Consider the following 6170-nt stretch of genomic DNA (forward strand, 5'->3'; position numbering starts at 1 on the left):
TGACTTCAGTTACTCTATCAATTTCCAGTTCAAAATGAAGCTGTGGTTAGCTCTGGGAACCTTCAGACTTAAGAGTTTGTTTTTTAAAGCATTGCATGATAACTACTTTAAAGAACGAATATTTTTTTAAGATTTTTTAGGTTTTTAATTAACATATAATGTATTGTTAGCCCCAGGGGTACAGGTCTGTGAATCACCAGGTTTACATACTTCCCAGCACTCACCATAGCACGTACCTTCCCCAATGTCCATAATCCCACCACCCTCTCCCTACCCCCTCCCCAGCAACCCTTGGTTTGTTCTGTGAGATTAAGAGTCTTTTATGGCTTGTCTCCCTCCCAATCCCATCTTGTTTCATTTATTCCTTTCCTACCCTCCAAATTCTTCATTGCCTCTCAAATTCTTCATATCAGGGAAATCATGATAATTGTCTCTCTGATTGACTTATTTCACTCAGCATAATACCCTCTAGTTCCATCCACGTCGTCACAAATGGCAAGATTTCATTTCTTCTGATGGCTGCATAGTATTCCATTGTATATATATATACCACATCTTTTTCCATTCATCTGCTGATAGACATCTAGGTTCTTTCCATAGTTTGGCTATTGTGGACATTGCTGCTATAAACATTTGGGTGCACGTGCCCCTTCGGATCACTACATTTGTCTCTTTAGGGTAAATACCCAGTAGTGCGATTGCTGGGTCATAGGGTAGCTCTATTTTCAACTTTTTGAGGAAACTCCATGCTGTTTTCCAGAGTGGCTGCACCGGCTTGCATTCCCACCAACAGTGTAGGAGGGCTCCCCTTTCTCCGCATCCTTGCCAGCCTCTGTCATTCCCTGACTTGTCAATTTTAGCCAAAGAATGAATATTTTAAAGAAGTCGTAATATATATTTTCAGTCAATAGATATTAATTTCTTGTCTACCATTGACTATTTGTCAATTACTATTCCAGGCACTGGGGCTACATCAATGAGGAAGATAAAAATCCCTGTTCTCACGGAGCTTGCATTCTAATAAAGGTTGGTTGACAAATGAGCAAAATATGGGGTGTGTCAGGTGCTAAGTGCTGTGAAAAAAATTAAGTAGGGAAGGAAGAGCGGAGAGTGTTTCTGAAAGAGAGTGGTGACCATTTAAAATGGGAAGGACAGAACAGGTCTTCAGAGAAGGTAACATTTGAGTGGACCTAAGGAGGTGAGAGACTGAGCCATGGGAATCGGGAGAAAAAGCTTTCTAAGAGAGGTGTGAAGTCTTCAGGCTAGAGCAGAATGAATGAGAATAGCAGAAGATGAAGTCAAACAGGTAACGAGGGCCAGTATGGTGAAGGGTCTTGTAGACCAATCAAGAACTTTGGCCTTTGTTCTGACATGGGGAGCCACTGGAGCATCTTAAGCAGAGGAGTGACATGATCTTACTTGCGTTTTTAAAGAATCGCTTGGGATTTTGTGTTGAGAATAGTTGTAAAGAAAGCAACTGCAGAAACAAGTAGACCTGTAGGAGGCTATTGCAATAGTCCAGGCAAGAGATGATGACTTGAACCAGGATCATAGCAGTGGAAATCGGGGGAGGTGGTCAGATTCCAGATGTATTTTGAAAGTAAGAACAACAACATTCGCAGACATTATTAGATGTGGAGTGTGAGAGAAGAATCAAAAGAAACTCCAAGGTTTTTGGCCTAAGCCAAACTGGAAGGATGGGACTTCCATTAGCAGAGATGGGGAAAAGAAGTAGGTTTAATCAGTTTTCTGTCATGATCAGTTTGATATTCTTGTTAGACATACTGGAGGCAGAGATATCAAATCAGCTGTTGGATATAGATGGATTTAAAATTTAGAGGGTAGTTGGAGCTGCAGACACAAATTTGGAAGTTGTTGGCTTATATTAAAACCAGGAGGCTAAAAGATGAATGGAACCCAGCTCTCACTCTCTCTTTTTTTCTAAAGATTTTATCTATCTATCTATCTTTTATTTAAGAGCGTGCACAGGCACACACAAGTACACACAAGCAGGGGAGGGATGGAGGGAGAGGCGTAGAGAGGGAAGCAGACTCCCCACTAAGCGGGGAACCCAACACGGGGCTTGATTCCAGGACCTTGGGATCATGACCTGAGCCAAAGGCAGACGCTTAATTGACTGAGACGCTTAATTGACTGACCCAGGCGCCCTGGAACCCAGGTCTCTTAACTAGGCCACTTCTCTCACATTACATAATCATTCTGAAGTAGGGTTTATACAGGAACAAGATGGTTCAGTATCTGAAGTCTTAAAATGCGATTTTGCACAGTAACAATAGAGAAAAACTACATGATTATCTCAGCAGATGCAGAAAATGTACTTGCTCTTTAAAAAAAAAAAAAATCCCATAAATGACTTTTTAAAAATTAGCAGGCCCGTGGCAGAGGGGAATCTTCCTTGATCTGATATAAAGCATTTGCTGAGACTCTCAACAAATAATGTACCAAATAGCGAAGGTTTAAAAAATTCCCATTACGTTCAGCAGCAAGTAAAGGATGGGAGTTCACACTGCCATTCCTGGGCTACAGGTTCTCACCCGTGGGAGGATCAGTTAGACGTCTCCATAACGCAATAAGATGAGACAAAAAAGTAAGCATCATGATTGCATTGAAAGAGACAAAATTGTCTATGCGATGATAGTTCTATAGCATTTGCTTAGAAGGTATTTTTTAAATAGATCCCTAAATTTGAGTTGATTGTTTAAATAATTCTTGTCAGGAATTATTCACAGGTGAGGCAAAATTACGTAGCCATTAGGTAGCAAAGTTCAGCCTGAATCAGGTCTTCTGAGGTGGTCACCTGCCTGACGTTTGTCATTTGTACCATAAGGAAGTAAGATCCTGCTTCTTATAGTTCAATTTTCATTTTGCAGCCACGTCATCACAGTCATGCCTTGGTATTTCCAGGAGTCTCCTTACTGATGCCCCAAAGTTTCTCCCCACTCATAGCAAATACATCCTGTACCTGTTGTCAGATCAGTCTTCCTCTTGGATCATTGGCACTTCTCTGGAGTTCCTTACATCTAACGCTGGGGAGGAGGCGGAATCCTTATGTCCACTTATGCCTTTATTGAGTGAGTTAAGGAACATAGAGCTCCTGGTTCCTTCACCCCTTACTCTTCCTCATGTGGGTTGAATGAATAACCCACTTGCTGGATGATTGCCTTTGGTCCATGTTTCTCAATTGGGTGGAACTAATCTCTCAGAGTTTAATAGATTGAATGTGGGGGATTTGTTCTCTTCGTACTCTGCAACTTCAGTGAAACCTGCTCTGTCTGCTCGCTTTCCTTAGGACAGGAAATTATCAAGCCCATTTAGGCTATCAGATAAAGCTGTATCTTCTCACCCATTGATAATAGAAGTGATATTTTGTTTCTCCATCCATTTTTTAATCATTTTTATCAAGAATCTATGTTCAGAACTTGGGTGCTACCTATTCGGCCCTTGCAAAACCCCCACAGCTAAAAGCCAGACCTAGGCCAGCATTCAAGACCTACCAAACCTGGATCTTAAAGTAGAGGAGAAATTGGGGTTGTTGTGTTAAGCTTAATGTCAGACAACAGCTACAACTGCCGAGGGCTGTGGTTCTCAGCCATGTCTCCACACTAATACCTTCCCGCCAGGGACTGTGGTTCGCTATTGCCAAGATTCTCAACCAGGAAGCGGGGCACACTCCTAGGATGGCATCTCAGAATCCATGGGGGAAGATGTATGCTGATTAAATGACAATAAAATGTGATTTTAAATACCCCTCCAGGGGAGCCTTCTGCATCCTGCCAGCCCCATGAGAAGCCATGGCTGAGGCACGGGTTCTCAGTGCTACCAGCTCAGAAACTCAATTTTGTCAGCTCATCCAGTGATAATTGGACTCTAGGGTATTGAGTCACACAACTCACAGTCACAGGAGGCTGATTTACAATCGGGAATGTCAATTAACGAATTTAAAATGGAAGATACAGCTTCCCAGCACTTGAACTACTCATGACCCCTTTTCAAACCCCTTTCTAGTAGCTAGGTGGCTGAAACCCAAATTAGTAGCCAACTAGCGGAGGTTACGAGAAAAAACAGACTGACAAAAGACCTGGTTTTCAGTTCCAGGTCTGCCATTGACTTTGACCGCAGGCAAGTCAAAGCCTTTTTGTATCTGCAAACTTGAGACAAGGTGGCCTGCATTGCATGCAACTGCCAGGATTGATTTGCACTTAGCAAAGTCTTTTGTTAATTACAAAACATTTTTTACATATAAGAAACTTACCAAAGCATAGGATATTCTTTTCAAGGATATATCACCTATCCTGGGGCCTCCAGTACAATCTTTGCTTTTTTGGAGAATACATCACTTTTTTTTTTTTTTTTTTTGTAAACTTGATATGCAAGGCCAGATACACTGTACTTAGTGCCAGAGTCTTGCTCTCTGTCTCAGTCCTTCCTGTATGCTTAGGTTCTAGCAACAAGTGCCCAGGCACTGTTCTAAAGGGACCTGTATGTACTAACACACTTAATCCACATAGCACTCCCATAAATTCCTATTGTACAGATGAAGGAACTAGGGCTCAGGGAAGATGACTGACTTTTCTGAATTCACACAGCTTGAATGAATGAGAGCCAGGATTTGGACTCAGACCATATGACACCAGAGTATGAAGCCTTAACCACCATGCTGTGCCATATAATACAGTGCTTAGTAAGTCTGTTCAGTGTTATGAAAGGCTGTATATACCTCCCGCTTCAGAGAAGAAAATGAAGTCAACAAGGATGGTCAAATTCAACTTTTTCCCTTTCCTGGTTTATAAACTCATGTATATGTATGTATTTCCCCACTTCTTTCCTCCAGTATCCTAAGTTTTCCCTCTCTGTTCAAGGCCAGTCCTTCCTTATGTCCTTGACCCTACCTCTTCCCCCTTTTTCTGAACTTCCTTTATCAGTTATTCCTTTTAGTAACGTCGATCTCTCTTCTCCCTAGCCTCCCTCTCCTCATCCATAAACTTGCTCAGACATCTAAGAAAATTCCCCCTGTGGGACCCAGAATTCACCTTTCTGGCCCCCATTCGATCATTACCTCTTCCCATCTGAACTTCTTAAAAGAATAGTCCCCACCTCTTACCTCCTCTCCCATTCTGGTCTCAATAGACGACAGTCGGATTCCCACCCTCACGGCCTCCTTCAACTGCTTCCAACAAGTTCACCATTATGTTCCCAAATGTTACCTGTTTCTAGTACTTAGATACTGAAATTTCACGATTCATTTGATTGAAACTCTACTGACGTGGTTTCCTGGACTTGGTTCTGCCCTCAGCACTCTACCAATTCTCCAATCCACTCTCCTAGTTTCAAATGACCACCTCTTATAACAGAAAATCTTTGTATCCAGTATCTTATTTGTTTTGGTATCTAGACAGGAGGGGCAAGTATACCCATGTATCCTTGCACAGTTCTTTCTGTATGAATTATCTACGTATCTGTCTTCTCATTAGATTCTCAGCTATCTGAAGGCAAAAATTGTTCTGTCCACCCTTATATTCTCAGCTCCTAATACAACCTGCCACCCACCGTAGACTTGCAACAAGTATTTGTTGAGCAAATTACCCTTTAAAACCTTTGCTTCACAGAGGTCCAAGCAGTCTTCTGTAGATGTTTCCAAATCTTTCTGTGTAAAACACTGTAGACTGTTCTAGATGTTCAGAGAATGGACCTGTCATTTTGGGCTGGCTAAGACTTTGTGAAGGTGATCGAACTTAAGCCAGAATTCGTTTCAAGTCCAGAGGTGAGAACAGGGAGGCAAGAATACCAATGCTTGACTCCCAGGCTGGAGACTGGCAGGCAGCAACTGGAGTGCCTTTGTTGAAGCATCAAGTTTGGGTAAGGAAAGTGTAGAAGACAAGCTTAAAATGCTGGGTAGGAATGCACATGTGGAGGGTCTGAAGGCTAAGCTGAAGAGTCCCTACTTTATTCTATGGTGAGGTAGGGGTCTCTACTGAACCGGCTGCTCAGTGATCTTAAATAAACCTTGTGGCAGAAAGCCTGCTGGATTGTAGCCAGGATATATGAGACGTGAGCAGACCAGTGGGACACTCAGATGAACAAAATGAGAGCCTAATGCAGGGTGGTAGCACCAAGAACTACGATACGGTACTTGACAAATTTCATCAAAT

The 6170-nt window shown here is 42.2% G+C and overlaps 1 protein-coding gene across 1 annotated transcript in view; it reads left to right on the forward strand.

Moving 5' to 3' along the window:
• The window catches only part of NCOA1 (nuclear receptor coactivator 1), a 149373-nt gene extending 146650 nt beyond the window's left edge, over positions 1-2723 (forward strand). Inside the window, exon 22 of the mRNA XM_032866962.1 lies at positions 2712-2723. The gene's annotated coding sequence lies outside the window, so the exon portion shown is untranslated. The remainder of the gene's footprint in view (positions 1-2711) is intronic.
• The last annotated feature ends 3447 nt before the right edge of the window (positions 2724-6170 follow it).

Source organism: Lontra canadensis, unplaced genomic scaffold, assembly GCF_010015895.1.
Source record: "Lontra canadensis isolate GAN:19392208 unplaced genomic scaffold, GSC_riverotter_1.0 scaffold32, whole genome shotgun sequence".
In the NCBI taxonomy this organism is placed as follows: Eukaryota; Metazoa; Chordata; class Mammalia; order Carnivora; family Mustelidae; genus Lontra; species Lontra canadensis.